A 22131-nucleotide genomic window follows, 5' to 3' on the forward strand; every position below is an offset into this window, starting at 1 on the left:
AGTACGAAAGGTAGCAAAAACTGGACACGAAATTAAAACAGAACGCCGAATAGTTAAAATGGTTGGAAACAAATGTTGAATTGTTTTTAAAACACAAGTGAATAATTATTATTATTTTAAAAATGTAAGCCAATTAAAAATGTGGACACGAAGCAAACCAGAGAGGCAACCTGCAAGTGTAACGAACGGCGTTCATTTCCTCCGACTGCTCCTGAGTGGAGGGGGAAGCGGAACTCGTCACGGTCTCGCGGGGCCCTCTCGACAGGCCGCCTCTCGGACTGCTCGGCTGCGCACGCAATTACGGACAGCGGCAGAGGAGCGAGTTGCAAACGGAAATAAACCACGCTGCAAAGTTTCACGAGGGAGAAAAAAAAGAATAATAAACGATCGCCCACCCTGCCCACCCCCCACAACCGTCATCCGTGCCATCCCCCCCCCACCAGACCACACAAAGACAAAGATCCCCCGTATAGCCTTAACAGACTGTTTGGGCAAGTGCTGTTAGCGAGCACCTATGAAGGCCGGAACAGCACACGAGGGGGTGGGTGGCCAGCACCATGCCCGACCGCCTCTGCAGTGGCGATATTTACACACCGCACCAGGTACTCATTTCAAGCTGATTTGACCTAGGGGAGGCCCGAGACCGGTTCAAATAATCGTCACTGGTGTCGGCCTTGAGCGGGAATTGAACACGGGCCGCCGGGTTCGTAGCACAGCGCGCTAACAGCTACGCTACCACTCCCCACACCGGACCACACACACGAACGATGCGCGGAGTTCACGAGCGATCCGGCGCAATTGGTGTCCGTGGGCTCTTGTGAGAACCGCAGTGGTGACTCACGCATTTCCCTGTCTCCCCGCCGCCACAGAACTTTGTTGTTTTGGTTTCTCTCGTTTTTTTCTCCAAGAGTCAAAAGTGATTTGCGGCGAGCATTGGGGCATCGGTGCCTCGTCTCCTGCTCCACGTCCCTTAGCCAGGGGTGGAAATTCCACGTAACTATTCTGTTATTGCGCATGATGGCAGCAGTTGTGTTCAGGAGCTCGACGCCAATGTCGGGGTCTGCTAGCCACGGCGAGAGGGCTTCAGGAGAGAGTTAGTGTCGTTTAAGTTTCTCCGTTGAAGGAGTGCAGACTAGAGTGCTTTTAGAATATTATTACATGGCCCATAGTTTGGGCTGCATGGTGACAATCGCGCTGTGACTTGTCTTTCATCGCTGCATCTCCTCGATAGAGACCCTCGCGGATACGTGCCTTCCTTCGGCTGCCGCTTCGTCGTACATCTTGCCACCCTCCACCTTCCCTTCCACTCCAACATTCTCCCATCCACCATCCCTTCCACTCCAACATTTACCCCAACCACCATCCACCTTCCCTTCCACTCCAACATTTACCCCAAACGCTGATTACCATTCCTTCCAGGCACGTGTCCTTCCCAAGCCCAGTTGATATTAAAGCCAACTCGCTTGCGGATCCAGAGAGAAAATGCATGCAGCGCTGTTCGCAATGTTTTATTTTTAATTAGAACTGCATTAAGTGTGGCTCGATAGCTTTGTTCATGCCACCCGTTCGATGCATCATATGTTACAGAATTATTAATCATTGAGAAATGTTGCTTTGTTAACTCAGCAATTTTTTTTTTGCAAAACCTATAAAATGTACAAACTATTTCACTGCTTGTTCCGTTCCACATTCGTTGCACGTATCTGGGTGCCCGTGCCCCTCACGTCTGTATGTATCCCTGCGTCATATCTCGTGCCTCACTTCCATCGAGGCATGCAGCCTCGATGCACAGGCGGTGCAACTACACCAGGGCTTCCATGAGCCAATGAGGCCAAAGGAGCTATGATACGAAGAGATGGGAAGGAAAACAGGACAAAGGGACCTGTTTCATTCCTTGCACCAACCATGATACGCCACTGCTACCTATCACCCTACTTACCTACCTTCATACATTTATATGTCCACACTTTACTCTCCTACTTACCTGTATACTTACTCACCTGCTTCCTCATCTATCTACCTCTGTACATAGCTTCCTCACTTCTATACCCACCTACCCACTAACCTATCCACTTACCTACTCACCTACCCAACCACCCCATTACTTATCAACCTACCTACCTACTTACACACCCACTTCCACACAGACCTGTTCACCCACCCACCCACTTAACTATCCACGTACGCCATCACGGACGCCGCCTTTCCTGTGTCCCTTAAGAACAATGCGCCTCCAAAAGTTGGGCCCCATCCGAATTTCTTCTCCGAACGTCGGGGGGGGGGCGGAGGGGTGAGGGAGTTGGGGAATATCAAGTCGGCGGTGTTCAGATAAGCCGGGGCTGTGTAATTTAAACGAGCAATCTCCACCCGCGAGCCGCAATTGATGTCGCCGGACGCTTGCGCGGGATCGTTTATTTTGCCGCTGTCATCAATTTGGATAAATAGGGGAGAGTGCGGGGCAAGAGGGGGGGGGCTGGGGAGGGGGGGCGGGGGTGGGGTGGCCTTAACGATATCAATTTATCAGGCGCGCGCCGATGACGGAGAGCCACTACCGCGGCGGTGATGTGAATCTCGATAGAAATGCCACCGACATTAAATCCTTTCTCTCCCGAATAACTAGGAGACAATAAAAAACGGCAGATAGAAAAATATCGGACAGCAGATAAGCGTATAAATTATTAAGGAAAGCTATGAACTGTTCCCGCGAAAGATAGCGGTCTCAGTGTTTTGTATTTACTCGCAAATACACTGCGATATTTCTGGTAAATGAGGTTTTGTCGCCAAAAGGTTGCGAGATAAAGCGCGGAGCGAGGCGGACATTCTCGAGGGGGAGTTTCCGGAGCCGGGCCGCAGCGCGGCGTTCACATCGCAGCGTTGTTTGTCGCGGGGACGGAATTTGTCTTGCGGATAAAGGACGGGTGATTGAAAAGTGTGTGGTCCGACTTAATAATACTCTGACAAAGCTGCGTCATTTCTCCACACGGTCTCCTTGAAGTGAGTGCAGTGCAACTTGATCCATTGTCGTCATCGTCACCGACTTCACTGTCATCGATGTCCCAAGGTTTTAATCCCCAACGCCTGGAAGAATTGCTCGTATCGCCGCTTAAACCGCTCGCTCACGGCTCACGCCGCTGCACTGTCACTCCAGAAACAAGAATCACTTTCCTGAATTTGTGTACTGTGGGGCCATGTGTGAAAGGCGCTGGGAAGCAGGCCTCGCTAGAATTAATTTTCGCAGGAGTTTTTTTTGCGTTTTGTTTTTCCTGAACACTTCAAATTTCTTGGAACGCTTTTAGAGATTTCTCGAAGAAAAAAAAACGTCGAGTTCCCACGGCAAACCGATTGATATCATACGCAAGCAAGTGACAAAGTACAACGTTAATCCACCGCTATGACGTTTGGGATTCAGTCGACAGCCAGTTTATCGAATCCTTCTTGAAAATGTGTACGGAACATTTCCCCTTTTTTGTTATGGCCTCACCAGTTTTTTTTTTATGTCAGACCGACAGTTGTTTGACGACCCTCATAACGCCGCCGTCAGGAGGGAGGTTTGGGCCATGAATGGACTTTACTAAGTCACCTGATCAGGGATGATCAAAGCAAACAAGGCACGTGTTCAAAGAGCCAGGACATCGTAATGATATAATGAAATCCCTTTGTCAATCCACTACTGGATGAAGGGGTAGGTTACCAACGTTCGGCACAGTCGTCAGTGCGGGTCAAGAAAGACCCATATAAGTATAATGATGATAAATGGTTATTTAATATTGTCTTAGGCAGCCACACAGACAGCGCGTATGTTTCCTCCGTCGTGCTGTATTGCTCTCGTCAGCAAGTGAGAAACTGCCGACTCGGGGGGGGGGGGCGAAACGTCGGACATCGCGTCGAACAACTACAGCGGCGGCGCAACCCGGAAACACGTCGGAACGCAGCCTAAACATTTACCAATTCAGTCAACAACTTAATAAGCAAAAATAACCACACAGGATTAAGCGTGGGCATGCAAACTATAAATAAAGACATCGTAAAAACGTACTCATTTGAAATGAAACGATCGACAGTCGCGGTAATCATCTGCTCGCTGTGCGCTAATTGATTGATTGCTCAGCGGCGACTCGCTATCATCAAGACTCGAGACACCGCCAGTGATGTGCTATTTTCTCTCCCCCGGTACAAGCTTGTGCTTCCCCACTGATACAGCCCCAGCTACCGGATCAATCTCGATTACATTGTGAGGGATGTCGCACCACGTCCACCCGAATCTTGAGCCGAGATTGTATCTCGGGTCAAAGAGGTCAGAGGTCAGGGTAGAGCATCATTCAACCAACAGCGTGTGTGTGTGCGCGTGCGCGACGCAGCTTCAAATGAGTACATGGTGCAATGTTTAAATATCGCCTCTCGGGAGACAAATGCGGCTGGCATGGTGTTGAATACCCACCTCTTCACATGCCATGCCGGCCTTCATAGGCGCTCGCTAACAGCACTCGCCCCGAAAGTCTGTTAAGTCTATACGGGGGATCTTTGTCTTTATTTGTGTCCGGCGTATGCGCGCCTCTGCCATGACCGGGTTTTTTTGTTTTAGGCAATGCTTAACCACCACGTGTCTGTGGCTGGAACCGTTACAGCGACCTGTGACCTCGATGACCCGCGCAGCATTTTGTCAATGAAGGAGAACTTGAGACAATTCTGTTCGCCGCACTTATAGCGTCAACACAGAAAGCCAGGATGCTGCTGTGCGATAATGGTTAGCACACTGGTCTTGTTCGTCAATGGGTGAGTACTGATATCCCATTGTATTTATTACTAGGCGTAGATAATTATACGATTGCATGTATTGTGGGGAGCTGTGGTGCAGTGTTTTGCGCACTGCGATATGAAGCCAGCCACCTGAGTTAGAGGAAGCTGCTGCGGTGGTTGCAAAGGTTAAAAGCGCACAATGAGCTTGCAATCGTCACAGTATAACTGAATGCATCAAAATGCGTTCCGTACAGCACGCTCTCCTCCTCACCTTTTGATCAAACTGTCACCTTTAACCGATAGATTAACAACGGTGCCAATGCTGCAGGGACGAAGTGAGGGATTGTGGGTAGAGGGCGCGGTAGGGGGCCGCGGCAACGAGCCTTCTCTGCACGCGGGAATTGTGATTGGTGAGAGGCGTCAAGAGGAGTTACCTGTGGATGGTGGCATCGATGAAGACACAAGCAGTAATGTAGAACGTGTAAGGGGGTGAGGACCTGAAACCGGAAACGGTGGTGGTGATGGTGGTGGTGATGGTGGTGGTGATGGTGGTGGTGATGGTGGTGGTGGAGGCGATGAGTCGGCAAGAAGGGACCGAGAAGGATGACATGTTGACCGTGTAACGATAATAACATGAATGATAATGCTCGCGCGCATAATAAATGAAGACATATTTAATATACTAAAATTATGAATACGCACGCAAGTGTAGGCCTTAACCACTAATCGAGGTTTTGAATGGTAGTGCATGCACATTCTTAATATTTCATGTTATCTTTCTTATAACGGGATTGAGAAAAGTTTGGATTTCATAGCGGGCAATTGTTTAGAATCGAATTTTAATCATCGGAGGTAATATATCATCGGTGCTTTTGTGCGGCGAGCAATGTGGTAGTTCTATCTGACTGCTTCTGTTTGATTAATTGTTTTTAATAAGGATTCAAATTTAATTGCGAGTACCATGATGATCAATGAGTGGTAGGTACATGGCACTTTGGACCTGGGGACCTAAGTTTGATTTCGGGCCACAGATAAAAAATTCGGTGACTGAGTGAATTCTGCGATGGTGCTGTACTGGCTACCCCATTCACCAACCCACATTGACGAGTGTGGTGAAGTATGGTCAACTAATCTCCATGACGACACAGTGTGGGAAGCCTCTATCTCGCATAGAGACCCATAGACTCACACAGATACCCATAGACCCACATAGAGACCCATAGACTCACATAGAGGTTGACAGACTCACAGAGAGACCAACACTCGTAGAGACTCACAGAATCGTATAGAGACCCACGGTTTCAAAGAGACTCAGACTAAAATAGCAACCCATGCTCACACAGAGATACACAAATGCAGACTGACATAGAATTACACACACAAAGGACTGTAAATTATTATAAAATACAAGCCTTCTTAAAAATATGACTTAAAAAACAAAACCGATCTAACTTAAAAAAAAGTATGCAACGCTAAATGCGCTTCAAAAATAACTGGCTTTTCACGGGGTGGCTCAGAGAGTGAGGCTGTGTCGTACGGATCCATTTACTGGATCCTGTGAACTTGAACGTCCGCGAGACGCTTGTAGATAGAACACACGCCTGGCATCGGGAGAGTTGGGGGTTTGTGCAAAGAGTCGGTCGAATTTTTTCGATTTAAAGCTTTCGTGACTGCAGGGATTCATCTTCTTGGTTCTTTCGGTAAAGTCACGTAGAAGGGAAGTAATAAAATAATTAAAAAAGACATTTTATTTTATTATGTTTTATTTGTATTCTTTTATTACTTCCCTTCTACGTGACTTTACCGAAAGAACCAAGAAGATGAGTCGGTCGAAGTTGATTTCCCGAGGTTAAGCCCATTGAGCTCAGAGCCTCTCGTTCAACGGCGACTCGGCCGGCACGACAACGAAGGTGCAAATTTGCAGCCCGCTGCGTTCCGCTGGTGTCCCATCACCGTGAGCAAATTGCATCTCTATTATTCCCATTATTGCCGAGACCACGCTTGTTTACCCAAGGAAAGCCTCACCGTGTCTCATGACTCTCTTTCAGGCAGAACTTGCCAGGATTTCGTAGCCGCGGGCGATTGTTGCAATGTACAATTCCCAAACTGAGTAATCTGCAGGTAAACTTTTTTTTTTTTGGACCCCGACCACCGGCGCTGGATGGCCTGCGCTTGCGAACGACGTCACGGGAACTTGAGCGTCCGCTCGGAAGCAGTATGATTTGCTGCTATCACGCCCGCGGTGTGTTAAGCAGGGCAGCCGCTGGGTTCGAACCATGAGCCTCTGCAACAAGCGGCGAACGCGCTACCGCTCGGCCGCATCACCCTCAGCTTGAATGCTAATTTCTCAGTTCTTACAATATTACAAAGACACAGATCCCCCTTGCAGCCTGAGCGGAATGTTCGGGCAAGTTAGTAAGCACCCATGAAGGCAGGCAAGGGACACGGGGATGTGGGTGGCCAACACCACGCCCAGCCATATTTGTCTCCCCAGTGGCGATGTTTACACACCGCACCAGGTACTCATTTCAGGCTGATTTGACCTAGGGGAGGCCCAAAACCGATTCAGATAATCGTCACCAGTGTCTCTGGGTTCATAGCGCAGCGCGCTAACCACTGCACTACCGCTCCCCCCACACGCACACACGAGCCCACACACAAACATTCTGGAATCGGTAGCCAGCGAAATGGCAGCGCTTTAGTGAGCGATAAAGCGGCAGGGGTCCGTCATCAACGTCGCCACGCACCTCCTGCATTCCCCACAACACCCCCCAATCCCCCCCCCCCACGCTGCACGCAGAACACCAGTGCACGTCCCCGGTGAGAGCTCGGTCAGCGTGCGTGTGTAGTGGTGGTATTGACGTGCGCCGACTGTGACAGTGATGGATCACGGGGCGGCGCGGGGTGCGGGGTTGGGCACGCGTTGTGGGCGTGGTGTGGACGCGCGCGCCGGGAGTGACAGATGACGAGGCGGCGCGGAGTGAGTGGTGAGGCACGATGAGATGTGGGAAAAGAGGATCGTAGCCAGCGCCCGGCGATTGGTCGAATAAGTGGGTGCTCGCAGCGACGTCCGCAGGTGGGGTATAAAGGGGGACGCGCGAGAGCACTCGGGGAGAGTTACCCAGTTGAAGACCCGAAGACGGAGCTGAAGACCTAGTGAAGCCGAGTAGCTCAGTGGCGTTAGTCGCCGAGTAGCTAAGTGGATGTTGGTCATCCGAGTAGCTCAGTGGGCGTTAGTCGCCAAGTAGCTAAGTGGGTGTTTGTCACCCGAGTACTAAGTGGATGTTGGTCATCCGAGTAGCTCAGTGGCGTTAGTCGCCAAGTAGCTAAGAGGATGTTGGTCATCCGAGTAGCTCAGTGGGCGTTAGTCGCCAAGTAGCTAAGTGGGTGTTTGTCACCCGAGTACTAAGTGGATGTTGGTCATCCGAGTAACTCAGTGGGCGTTAGTCGCCAAGTAGCTAAGTGGGTGTTTGTCACCCGAGTACTAAGTGGATGTTGGTCATCCGAGTAGCTCAGTGGGCGTTAGTCGCCAAGTAGCTAAGTGGGTGTTTGTCACCCGAGATACAAAGTAGGTGTTAGTCACCTGTAACCAAGTTTGGTAAAATAAAGAGTGTGTTACCCGTGAAGTCGTCTCCCGTGGAGTTACTACATTACACGTGCATCCACGCTTCCGTGATTAATTCAACGTAATTGCTCAGCACCACGGCCGTGCCTTGGTCGATGCTGTGCCGGGTAACGGGTCAGGGGTCCTCGTGCGGAGCGCCACTGACGCAGCTCCGGGCCGCGTGGCCCGAACGCGACCGCTCCGCTCCCGAGTTGACCCACGGGGTGTCGCGCAGCCCCAGTTAATTCGTCGAACCCTACGAGGCCAAGGTCAAGAGGTTATCGCAGCCAGCTGATGTTGATGCCGCGGCACCTCGCCGTCGTATCGGCACCTTCTGCTAGGAGCCCACCTGACCTCGTCAACCGTCCACTATCTTGGTGGACGTGGGAGGAAACTTGAGTGGCCCTGAGAAAACCCACCAACCATACGAGGGCATGACACACAAATCTCTACGTGATCCGCAAACCCTCGCAATACGTTGGTGACTCTGCGGCTGCTGCTACTGCTTTGGCAGCGGTGCACAAGCACAACCAACAAAAACTACTCACCACTTTTGATTTAAAGCTTTCGTGACTGCAGGGATTCATATTCTTGGTTCTTTCGGTAAAGTCACATAGAAGGGAAATAATGAAATAATATAAATAATATAACAATATTTTATTATTTCCCTTCTACGTGACTTTACCGAAAGGACCAAGAATACTACTCACCACGTTCGTCAACAACACTGCCGCCTTAAAAGGAAAAATATATAATAGACGACGTTTCGGGCAATGGCCCTCGTTCATAGCGCATCAATGATCTACAGATGTTTCGTAGACAAAATAAAGGTTTAGGCCTGTTGTACACGTGTACACGTGTAGGCCTTTGTCAATCCACTGCTGGATGAGGGCTGCTGGAGGATCATGTGACCATATTCCATCGTGGAAGGCGGGGGGGGGGGCATTGACATGGGAGCGTGTTTGTTCATGAACAGTGAGTGTTAAAGTTTAACCCCACCGAGCTTCCGAGATCAGACGGGTCCGTACGGAGTGATGTGATCGTAGGCCCGGGTCTCTCGCCGCGAGCAATATAACTCAACCGCTGCTCACGAAGGTCTGAAGGCCAAGATCCACTCTGGGGAGGGTGGGGTGGGGGGGGAGGGCTTTTGCTTTCTATAAAAAAATAAAATCGTGTCCTGGGGGGCGAATGGCTCAAGGAACAATGTCTCTTTGAAAAAGCCTCCTCTGCTTATAAATAACACAGAGCCCGAGCAGTGTGACTGCAGTGGGTCAGTATCTGAATCTTCCCACTGGAGGATACGCAAAAGGCCACCCAGCGACCCTTGGACATCGCAGCGAAGGCCCGACACCGCCCCTGGGCATCGGTCGCAAATGTTCCTTGTGATTACGCAACTCGGTTGGAAGGGGGGTGAAAGGGTGGGGGGTACGGTTGGAAGAGGAAAAGGCCTTTACCGCCACGGGCTTATATCCAAGACGAACGAACGTGCGGCGAATGCATTCTTTGGGGTCTTCCGGTTGGAAAGCGACCACGGGCGGAACGACGGCGCAGCACGGACGGGAGCTCTCACCTCGGCGATCCAACTGCCAATCGTTTCCGACCCCGAGTGCTTCCTTTGAGATTTTTTTGGCTTTTAAATAATTTGTCTCTTTACGCTCTCGCGGTAACAACAATGAGCCGACGGAGCTGCGGACGAATGAAGGTTGGCGCACGAATAATCGCGCGAGAGAGAGAGATGCCTAAAGCAATTGACGAGGGAGAAGGGTCAGAAGGCGATAGATGTGGAAGAAAAATGCAAAAACGGGGAAGACTTGGGTGTCCGGCAAGACTCTCCCTGAAAGATAACAACATCAAGTCGAGAGCGAGTCAACGAGGCTGGTGGCCCCGTTTGGCCCCCAACCCCCCTGCCGTTCCCCCTCTGCCTGCCTCCCTCTTCCCTCTCCTCCTTCCTCCCTCGCGCAGGTTTTCCCTTCCCGCCCTCCCTCCCTCCCTCCTCCCACTTCGCACCACCCCCTGCGGTCCGCGATAGCATTGAGGCCGAGGGCGGCTGCAGCAGTAGCAGCAGCAGCAGTGTGGCGCTGCTAGCGCCGTGCCAAATCCATCAGGGTGACATTCCACACAAACCGGAGGAGGGTGGCGACCTTTGTGAGAACGGCGACGGCCTCACAATCACGGAGTTTTGATTTCGCTCCGTAGGCCACCCCTCGCCGCCCCCACCCCTGGTCCCCCATCACCCTGCACCCCCCCCCTCGCTACCCCCAATGACCCCGTCTGTCTCCAAAAAGCTCACGATGGAGGCCTTGAGGCATCTGTGACTCCGGGAGGGGGGGGGGGGGGTGGAGCACGGTGGAGTGTAGGAGAGTGTGTGCGGGGGGGAGAGTAGGCGAGCATGGGGAAGCATAGGGGAGTGTATGGGGGGGGAGCGTGGGGGTGTTTGGGAGAGCGTGTGGGGGTGTCTACCATTAAGCCGTGCGAGGAGATAGCTCAACCCCGGCATGAGAAATAGATTCAATCAATGATACAATTATTGAAGAAATTATTTAAAATACGTTAAGAATTTATATGAGGATGCATTAGTACGCACGCAATGTGAGCGGTCATTCCCACTGTTCTCTGGGTCGTGATAATCAGCATGACCATCGGCGCGTTACTCATCATCATCATCGGTAGCAGCAGGACCATCATCATCATCATTGCCATCACCATTACATAGCTTATCGTCATCCATCCATGGAGGCGAGGGTAGGTGGGTGGCACAGAGATCATCACGAATTGACATGCGAATCTCTAATCGCAAGCAATACAATGGCCGAGGTATACCTCGCTCTGCGATTTTACATTTACAGTAAAACCTTGGATTGCGAGTAACTTGGTCTGCGAGTGTTTTGCAAGACGAGCACTTTTTTTTAATAAATATTAATTTGATAAACGAGCGAGGTCTTGCAATACGAGTAGTACGCGTATACGCTTTGTCTGCCGAGCGTCACGTGATCACAACTGATTGTGCGAGTGCTTTGATATACGAGTGCTTTGGATTACAAACACGTTTCCGGAACGAATTATGCTCGCAATCCAAGGTTTTACTACACTTGCAAATTCCATATCTGGCCCCGCCCACTTACCCTTGGGCTGTACCCATCTCAAACCTATACAACCTTTAGCTGCAGTAGCTCTCCCGCTACCTTTCTTCCTGCCTCAGCAGTCCGCCTGTTGTATTTTCCCCCTGAAGACGATTTCTCCTGTTGCGATCGAAACGTCGTGAATTTTTGTTGTTATTTTATTATTTTTTCTATCTACGTGACTTTATCGAAAGACCCAAAGAGTGAAACGTCGTGAATTTTTGTTGTTATTTTATTATTTTTCCTATCTACGTGACTTTATCGAAAGACCCAAAGAGTGACGCATTCTCGTGTTCACACTCGCGACCTGCTGGGCTTCGAGTTGGCCAGAAGGTGGCATCACGCCAAGTGGATTGTTGAAGCCGTCCGTGCGGAATTGTTTTAATGATATCCCCTGACACGCACGGTGACTTCTACGAACCAACCCCCCACCTCCTCGCTTCCCCCCCCCGCCCCTTAAAAAAAGTGGAATTGCTCAAACATCCCAATGCATAACCTCGGAAGCACTGACACTCGATAATGACTTTCCCGTACAAATAAAAGACCACTCTATTACCACGTAAGAAGTATACATGTCAACATTTGTATTCTTTTGTTTTACATTTCCAACGCGCGTCTCAACATGATCCACGTTGCATAAATATGCAGAGGTATTTATAAATACTGTACGTTTAAATAAACCACGCGCAGAATTTGCTTTTCCATTTCACCGCGCCCATTCTTTGCGTGTGACTGACTCCGCTTCGGCTGTTTCGCCTGCCAGAGCGTGCGTCCCGCTTTGCTGGCTGTTGTAGAGTTTGATTCATAAATCAATGTCAGCTCCACCCGCGCAAAGCCAAACACGATCCTCTATCGAGAGAGCGCACGAGAGAAATTGAGAGAGAGCGAAGCACCTCGGGGTAAAGAAGGCTGTCTCTCTCTCTCTCCGGCATCTGCACAGCGAGACACTATTGTCCCAAGTTCCACTAAGTCGTCCGTCCGAATTCCGCTATGAAAAAGGTAGGATTTTTTATGGGGTCTAAGCCTGAAGAAGCCGTCTTTTAAAGCCTCAATAAGCCGTCTTTTAGGCCTAAAGAGGGGATTCTGAGAATAAAAATATGAAAAAGGGAGAATTCTTAATTTCATGAACGCACATGCATTGGGGGACGGTGATGTGGCCCAGTGGTAGCGTGTTCACCAATTTTTTGTTGCAGAGGTTGGAACCCGGCAGGCCGCCCTGATTAATACTGCGGGTGTATTAACTGTAATAAAAAAAAATATTCGCTGTCTTTTTCACCGTGGCTGTACGCAACATTTACGCGATGATCCACCACGAACCCTCGCCGCTGCCTCTGACAAGCACCGGCCCCACCGCCACCGGCGCCACCCAGCAGTGCCGTTGCCTGGCGGCGCCTACGCAAGTGCCAGCGGTGGCAGCAGCAGCAGGATAGACACGCGCCGCGTGTGCATGGGGGGAGGGAGGCAGGGATGTTGCAACAGAGACGGTAGCGCGGCCCCTCTGTCAAGCTCGCCTCGAGTCTTCAGAGCAGGAGTCCACGGGGTGGAGGAGCGATGCTCGGGGTGCACCGCACGCTATTAGGCGCCCCCAATCGGGCACGCGTCATTAGACGCGCGCGTGCCTCGTGGAGGGATGGGATGGGGGGTACGGGGCAAGGCGGGGGGAGGCGGGGCGGTTTGAAAAGATGGAAGGGTTTTTGTGGAGATGCACAATAATAGCCCCTTTGATTATGCTGATTATTGGTGGTGGTTATGTTCGTGGTGGTGGTGGTGATGGTTGCTGTGTTTGTGGTGATGGTGGTCATGCTGCTGGTGGATATGTTGATGGGGGTTGTTAAACCGCACAATAACAGCCCGTTTGGTGGTGGTGGTGGTGCTGCTTGTTGGTGGTGACTGTGGTTACGTTCATGGTGGTGATGATGGCTGTATTTGTGGTAATGGTGCTCATGCTGGTGCTGGCGGTGGTGGTCATGTTGATGGGGGTTCGAACAACAACGACGATGGTGGTGATAGTGGTGGCATTGGTGATGATGGTGGGAGCGGCGAACAAGTCGGTGGTCGGCGGTGAACGCGACGACGGCCACGATGACGATGGTTAACGATGATGGCGGTGCTCCTTGTTATTGATGGTAGCTGGCAGTAAGCGGTGGCCATCGCAGAGTGCCGGCGCTGATGGTGGCGGTGCTGCCAGAGGTGCGGTTCGCCACGGCAATAACGTTGCTGGCGGCGGTGGTGACAGCTCGTAAATCCGCATCACCCCGCGCCGCTCATTATTAAGCAAGAGAATCAATGAAGTAGAAGTTAAATGATCTCCAGCCATACGGTGTCACGACCGCCCTCGTACGCGCGCGTGAGGATAGAGACGACAATGAAAAAGAAACACCTTCCGAATCACCGACGTAGATTTGGTGGGGAGGCACGGCCGCCCAGCCCTCGCGGGCCAGCGGCACGGTGACCGCTCGCACCCCGACTGCGGCCGACGCAGCTCGCGCCTCGCGTCCCTCCCGCTCGCGTCTCGCTGCGTCGGCTCCCCCCGCGGCCGCAGTCGAGTGGAATCCAAAAATGGTGATGCTCATATTTAAGGCCTTGCAGAGGGGTCTCCCCCCCGCCCCAGCCTCCTTCTATTCAGGCGCCAATTCAACCTCGCGCCCCGGCACTCGAGGTCTCCAAGATCTGCCGATGGTGCCCTTCCGAACCTCCACCTCCATCTCAGCTACACTGGAGGGGGGCGATCGGTTGTTTGCTGCATTGGCCCCCAAATTGGTGCCCCCCCCGGTTGTGGAACTCCCTACTGGTGCCCTTTCCCCCCCCAGTTGTGGAACTCTCTACTGGTGCCCCCCCCCCAGTTGTGGAACTCTCTACTGGTGCCCCCCTCCCCCCCCCAGTTGTGGAACTCCCTACTGGTGCTCCCCCCCAATTGTGGAACTCCCTACTGGTGCCCTCCCGCCCCCCCCCCCCCAGTTGTGGAACTCCCTACTGGTGCCCCCCCCCCCCAGTTGTGGAACTCTCTACTGGTGCCCCCCCCCAATTGTGGAACTCCCTACTGGTGCCCCCCTCCCCCCCAGTTGTGGAACTCCCTACTGGTGCCTCCCCCCAGTTGTGGAACTCCCTACTGGTGCCCCCCCCAATTGTGGAACTCCCTACTGGTGCCCCCATCCCCCCCCAGTTGTGGAACTCCCTACCGGTGCCCCCCCCCAGTTGTGGAACTCCCTACTGGTGCCCCCCCCCAATTGTGGAACTCTCTACTGGTGCCCCCATCCCCCCCCAGTTGTGGAACTCACTACTGGTGCCCCCCCCAATTGTGGAACTCTCTACTGGTGCCCCCCCCCAGTTGTGAAACTCCCTACTGGTGCCCCCCCAATTGTGGAACTCTATACTGGTGCCCCCCTCCCCCCCCAGTTGTGGAACTCCCTACTGGTGCCCCCCCCAATTGTGGAACTCTCTGTTGGTGCCCCCCTCCCCCCCCCCAGTTGTGGAACTCCCTACTGGTGCCCCCCTCCCCCCCCAGTTGTGGAACTCCCTACTAGTGCCCCCCCCAGTTGTGGAACTCCCTACTGCTGCCCCCCCCCCCAGTTGTGGAACTCCCTACTGGTGCCCCCCCCCAGTTGTGGAACTCCCTACTGCTGCCCCCCCCCCCCCAGTTGTGGAACTCCCTACTGGTGCCCCCCCCCCCCCAGTTGTGGAACTCCCTACTGCTGCCCCCCCCAGTTGTGGAACTCCCTACTGCTGCCCCCCCCAGTTGTGGAACTCCCTACTGCTGCCCCCCCCAGTTGTGGAACTCCCACTGCTGCCCCCCCCCAGTTGTGAAACTCCCTACTGCTGCCCCCCCCAGTTGTGGAACTCCCTACTGCTGCCCCCCCCCCCTCCCCAGTTGTAGAACTCCCTACTGTAGGAGACCAGGCGGCTCTGTTCATATCTGTAAGTCTAAAAACGAAATGTCCCTCCAACAATTATTTGTTCTAATCAGCTCTGTTCCTCTTCGGCGCTTATCCTGCCACCCAGTTCCCTTATTATCTTTGTACTTTTCGCGCAAGGCGCCCTGAGACATTGTGAAATTGCACCTCACACGGGCAAATAATAATTGTCATTATTTCTCGTTATCACTCCGTCGTCACGCGCGGGTCTCTTCACGTTCTGAACGGACGAGGCTGTGCCAACAAGGGCCAATATAGTCTTCAACATACATTACACGTTGACTCAATCTCACGATGGAACACAAGTTGTTGATTTACCACCATCAGCAGCAACACCATCACGTGGGTCCTAACCGCATAACTCGCTTTGGCACCTACAACAGGCAAAGATCCCCCGTGTAGCCTTAACAGACTGTTTGGGGCAAGTGCTGTAAGCGAGCACCTATGCAGGCCGGCGTCACCACACGAGGAGGGTGGATGGCTAACACCACGCCCGGCCGCCTTTGTCTCCCCAGTGGCGATTAATTTTGCACACCGCACCAGGTACTGACTCGAGGCTGAGTCGACCTAGGGGAGGCCCAGGACCGGTTCAAATAATCGTCACCGGTATGTACGCACGCATGCACGCAGAGCGCCTCCTTCCCAACTCGACACGAAATCGTCAATTTGCTTCGGCGTGGATGGCCGAAACCAAATTGCAGAGACGCCACAAGACAACGCGCCAAGTCTCGCTCACAAGACAACGCGCCAAGTCTCTGTTCACAAGACGCACCAAGTCTCGTTCACAAGACGCGCCACGTCTTGTTCACAAGACGCGCCAAGTCTCGTTCACAAGACGCACCAAGTCTCGCTCACAAGACAACGCGCCACGTCTTGTTCACAAGACGCGCCACGTCTTGTTCACAAGACGCACCAAGTCTCGTTCACAAGACGCACCAAGTCTCGCTCATAAGACAACGCGCCACGTCTTGTTCACAAGACGCACCAAGTCTCTGTTCACAAGACGCGCCACGTCTCGTTCACAAGACGCGCCACGTCTTGTTCACAAGACGCACCAAGTCTCGCTCACAAGACGCACCAAGTCTCGTTCACAAGACGTCCAAATCAGTTGTTCGAGTAAACGTAATAAGAGCAATCGTAAATGTGTCCTCGACTCAATAACCATCTTCGTTGTAAATTAACCATATACACGAGTTCATGTAATTCATGAAGAAGGGCCATTGCCAGAAACGTCGCCGATTATATGTATTTTATGTTGAGGCCACAGTGTTGTTGAGTTGTTCACTGTGATCGTGCACCATTGTCTATGCAGCAGCAGCAGCAGCAAATAATGTAATTCTAAAGAGGTTAAAATAGCCACGATATCTAAAATCATGCGAAGGGTTATTATGTACTGTGTATATGTCGAACTTCTTTCGCACCGTACGTAGCCAACCGTGCGAATCGGTGCGGGTGAATGACAACAAACTAAACACCCATGTGACTCTTGCAAAAGAGGCAATGCATCTATCACCTTGTGTCCCACCCAACAAACAGCCTACATTTATTTCACTCGGTCAAACAAAGGATGCTACTGCGACAACTACGTTATCAGCTCGTGCTGAAATGTAATCTTCACGCGCGAGGTGCGTGGCGATGGAACTCGCGCACAAAGTGAGAGGTACTCACGGTTGCGTTTGCGCGAGGTCTGGAGAGCAGTCGGCTCACTCCGGGTCAGTCGCGCCGCAGAGGCTCGAGACGGAGAGAGAGGAGCGTCCGCACGCCCGCCCGCCCGCCTCTGCTGCAGACGCACGGATGCACGCCAGCCAGCCCCGTAAGCCGCGACAAGCCAGTGGACGTGCCAGTGAATGCGCGCGCGCCGCTCGTGCCCCTCCGCGCGCGCCCATTAATCGCCCACGAGAGTCCTCCCCTACTCCCCCAACACCCTCCCCACCCACCCCCACCATCACCCCCACCACTCCACCCACCCCACCCACCCCCACCACCCCCACCTGACCCACCCCACCCACCCCCATCCACCCCCACCCATCCCCACCAACCCCACCTCACCCACCCCACCCTTCCCCACCACCCCCACCTCACCCACCCATCCCCACCACCCTACCCACCCCCACCACCCCACCTCACCCACCCCACCAATCCCCACCCACCCCCACCCATCCCCACCACCCCCACCTCACCCACCCATCCCCACCACCCCACCCATCCCCACCACCCCCACCTCACCCACCCATCCCCACCACCCCACCCACCCCCACCACCCCACCTCACCCACCCCACCAACCCCCACCCACCCCCACCCATCCCCACCACCCCCACCTCACCCACCCATCCCCACCACCCCACCCATCCCCACCACCCCCACCTCACCCACCCATCCCCACCACCCCACCCACCCACCCCCACCACCCCACCCACCCATCCCGAACCACCGTGGGTAGAGCCGCCGGCACGCGCCGATCCCTGAAAGAGGCGAATCGTCAATCGGCGAGACCCTCGCATCGGCAGTGGTGCACACAGGCAAAACAGCGGCGCAGAAACTCAACGCGCTCGTCAATAGCAACGCTGTGTGGCATCATAAGGGGGAGTACCTAATAGGCTGCCTTAAAAGGCGACGTTTCGGGCAATGGCTCCTCCGCACAGTACACACATCACATTATCGAAGTGCTATGAAGAAGAGCAATTTCGGGCATTGGCCCTTCACAGCAAATAAATCACGAATCAGGCATGTGCTCTCAAGACGGGCCATTGTCCGAAAGGTCACCTATTATATTTGTCTTGTTTCCTATCTAGGCAGCCTTTAAAAGAGGCACACGTTCAACACCAACAACATCAACAACAACATCAACAACAACGTCGTCATCGTCCATCGCGTGGCGCTGCACAGCGGCTCCCCTCCATCGCTCCAGCCACGCGGAGCTCCGTGCGAGTGGGGCACTCGTAGGGATGACGGGAGGCGGTGTGGCTGCTGCTGATGATGATGATAGCCACCGAAGCCGTTTCAGCTTTTGCGTAACGCTGCAATGAGCGTATCCCCAACACGTCGGTGTGCAGCACTAGTAACGAATTGGCCACGTTCTGTTTACGTGATAAACCCTTACGAGTTGGCTGTGTCGGGTGGTGGCGGGTTTAACGACACATTTATATATTTACGCGATCTAAGCCCCCCTGTATTATGGATAACTGATGTACGCGCGACAGAGACTATAGCTCCGTTACATGAAGCCGCACTAACGACTCACAGCGGCAGCCCGGTGTGTTGTCACTAACGTCGCTTCATGATCGGCACGAGTGTTCGTCTCCCTGGTGCGTAACAGCAAAAGTGGCCCCCTATCAAGTGGGGCCTGGAGTATTGATTGCAACAACAACAACAGACACCATAGTGTATATAACCTATACAAGCGCGATATACAGTAGCCGCTCCGTCAATCCACTGCTGGATGAAAAAATATATTTGATGAAACTGCTGCCGCGTAGAGCAGTGGTGCACAGGCACAATTAAAATAAAATTCGACGCATTCGTTATACTCGGCGACGTTTCGGCCAATGGCCTTTCTTGATGGCTCGTAAATCGATTGATTGGTTCTTTCAACAATGTGATGCGCGCAATGAAGGAACACCATTGCCTGAAAGGTTGCCCGACTAATTAAACGTTTGTTTCAATGCCACGTTGGCCATTGACGAATGTGTTGAGTTTTCCACTGCCGGATGAAGGGCCTCGCTTGATCATACTTCACCACGCTGCACCAAAGCGGGCTTGGCGAAGGAACAGCGTATGGTAGTGTCGTAAAACAATGAATTGTTTGCAGCACTCCCCTCTGCAGCTCACAACGCAGCTCCACACACGTTTACTCGACTCAAGTCAATTTCACAATTACAGATGAAGGAGTCTGCTTTATTTTGTACTTGTTTGTATGTGCAGGAGTTAAATGCCAACAGTGTCGTCGTCTGCTCGACACGACGAGAGGGCTTCAAGAGAGGGTCCCCTAGAATTTCGACACTCCTCCGTTGAAGCAGCGCATGGTCCAGTGGTTTACTACATGGTCCATAGTTTGGGTTGCATGGCCACCCACAATCGCACTGTTGTGGCTTGTCTTTGGCCTGTCTTTCATGCATTTCTATGAGTCTATGTGTTTCTACGAGTCTCTATGGGTCTTATGTATCTCTATGGATCCCTGTATCTGGTATTAATATACCGTATAATTCATAGTTTGGGTTGCACGGCCACAATCGGACTTCTGTGGCTGGCCTGTGGCTTGTCTTTTATGTATTCCAGTGAGCCGCTATGTATTATTACGTGACTCTATGGGTCTATATGTATTTCTATGGGTCTGTGTATCTCTAAGAGTCATTCGTTTTACGGCATGGTCCATAGTATGGGTTCCATGGCCACAGTCGCACCGTGGCTTTTGAAATAAGTTGCAGGCTAACTCAATTGCCTCGCTCACGTGCCGGACAGGGAAATCAATGATTAATGGGGGACAGTGTAACCTTTATTGCGCGGAACAAATTTTAAACAATGCAACCCTGATTAACGTTTAACGTTTATACAGTATTCAGTTTTGTATTATTATAAATATAAAACTGTGGGTCGCACCAGAATGCCCACGTCTTAAAGAGAGAGGTCGGCCCTGAATTGCCTGCATGATTGGTGGTTAAAGCAAGCCCGACTCTGCTGCTGATGAGACACTGAGCATCGAAAACCCGCTCGGGGAAGTTTTTGCTCGTCTTTAAATCAATGCCGATGAAATTACGCGTTCTCAGACGGCTGTGGCAGCTGATGGGTTGTGTAAGAAAAAAAAACCCTTGTAGACATTGTATGCGGAGAGACGGATTTGTGAAGGCGACGTCGTCGATGTCTGCTTGTTTCGTTTGGTCACCTGACGGTGACTCAACGCTGCTTAACTCGTCTCTGGCTAAAATGCCCCCGCCCGCTGCCATCCCCGGCGGGAATCGAACTCAGGTCGCCAAGTTCGTTGCGCGGTGTGCCTGCCACTCCACCACCGCTCCCAACAAACACACAGACAATACAATGGCCCCCGCCATAAGAATGTGGAGTTCCCACCAGTTGCAGCTCGCAGCTGCCAGCAGCGATGACCATTTGGCCCCACCGATTATTTGAGTCGGGGCGGCACATTGACACGTTAATAACATTTGAGAAAAAAAACATCTGAAAAGAGAGAATCTGATTTGAAGACAGATGAGCCAAGGGGACAACCAGGGTCTCATGGTATCAACAATGGCCCAGCAAGACCTCCCCACGACCCCCTCCCCCCAACCTCCCGGGCGAGGGGGCACAGACCTCCGTCTGTCCGGCTGGCCATCTGCCTGCCAGGGCTCGGGGTGGAGCAGTGGGTGGGGGGGGGCAGTGCCTGGGGCGACAGACACTACTGAGAGGAGTGCTGGGGAACAACACGTGGGCACTTGAGCAGCGGACACGAGCCGCGCGCGCGTGGCGAGTTAATCCACGAGCTTCCTCCTAATCCTGACACTCAAGGTCGCGCAATCGCCCAGTAACCTCGCGTTGCCGATATTGTCGTTTGCAAGCAATCGACGAAGCATCGATAAGCATCGATGGGTATACATTGTCAAGCACGCTGACGTCAATGCATCTGTGTGTGTGTATCAACAATAGCAATGGATTTACAGCCTTCCTTGCTGTTTGGCGTTTAAAAAAAAGCAGCAGCAGGGATATAATTGCATTGTTAATGTTGTGGGCTATTTGGGGTAGTAGCTGAGTGGAGTTGGCTTGTTCCACCAGAATTCGCGTATTGCATTGGGCTGGCAGTCGTCAGTGATGTTACAGCCTGATGGTGTACAATTGTCTCTATAAATGCAACTGCATCTCCAAACGGTTTACAATACAAATGCATGTGTGTGTGTGTAATAATCGGTGTTTTCTTTTTTAATTCATATAGGTTGAGACGCAAATGGTTTAACTATTTTTACTATTGAACTATTTGTATTTTACCAGATAAGGCACACTAAGCTATATTGCTCTTTTTCAGAAGCCACCTGGCCACCCATGATAGCTCAACAAAGTGGTTTGTTGTGTGGAAACTCATCGCAGCCAAATACTCTAAACGCATGTTTCTAAATTTGGAAGGAAAAACCGAAGGACCCGAAGAAAAATCCACGCGACCAGAAGGAGAACAGGCAATCTCCAAATATGCAGCAGGCGTCAGGGTCGGGATCTAACCCACGATCTGCTGTATACCAGGCGAGGGAGTTAACATCTCGCCACCGTGGTTGACATGACCCCCACTGCTAAAGCCACGATTTGGCGCTCGTCGCGTGCACAGCGAAGAAATTGGGCATTGAATCGAGTCGTGACCCCCTAAGATAAAGACATGTTTGATTCGCGGTTCCGAATAGTGACAATTCTTCCCAAAAATCTGGCGACTTAAGGTTTGGTTTGCATCCGGTGGCTAATATCAGTGACGAGTGATACCTGAACCGGTCCTGGGCACCATATTCACCAATTCACACTGACCAACGTGGTGAAGACAGGTTCTAGAACCCTCACGCCCTACGTGGTGTTGGGAGGCGTTCATCTAGCAGTGGAGAAGACTTTGTCTCGCCAACGCTGCTGGCTCCAACCGATGGCTAAGCCCGAGACTGACTGTAACATCTCCAAACAACCACGTGCCACTCGTATTGTCGCCGTTACGATTGCCAGCTGCGCAAAGGATTGCCACGATTACCGCATTATCCGGATCATAAGACACCCTTCAATTCCCCGTCATCATCAGCCATGGCC

The 22131-nt window shown here is 52.3% G+C and overlaps 1 protein-coding gene across 12 annotated transcripts in view; it reads right to left on the reverse strand.

Moving 5' to 3' along the window:
• Positions 1 to 22131, reverse strand: part of LOC144729367 (neuronal cell adhesion molecule-like) — a 211979-nt gene that overhangs the window by 139825 nt on the left and 50023 nt on the right. For 11 of the 12 annotated variants that reach the window (XM_078609575.1, XM_078609580.1, XM_078609583.1 and 8 more), the window contains exon 2: positions 17040 to 17151. The exons of the other annotated variant lie outside the window; for it this stretch is intronic. The gene's annotated coding sequence lies outside the window, so the exon portion shown is untranslated. The remainder of the gene's footprint in view (positions 1 to 17039; positions 17152 to 22131) is intronic. 12 annotated transcript variants of the gene reach the window in all.

The sequence above is a fragment of the Lampetra planeri genome, chromosome 32, assembly GCF_965212315.1.
Source record: "Lampetra planeri chromosome 32, kcLamPlan1.2.h2, whole genome shotgun sequence".
Classification (NCBI taxonomy): Eukaryota; Metazoa; Chordata; class Hyperoartia; order Petromyzontiformes; family Petromyzontidae; genus Lampetra; species Lampetra planeri.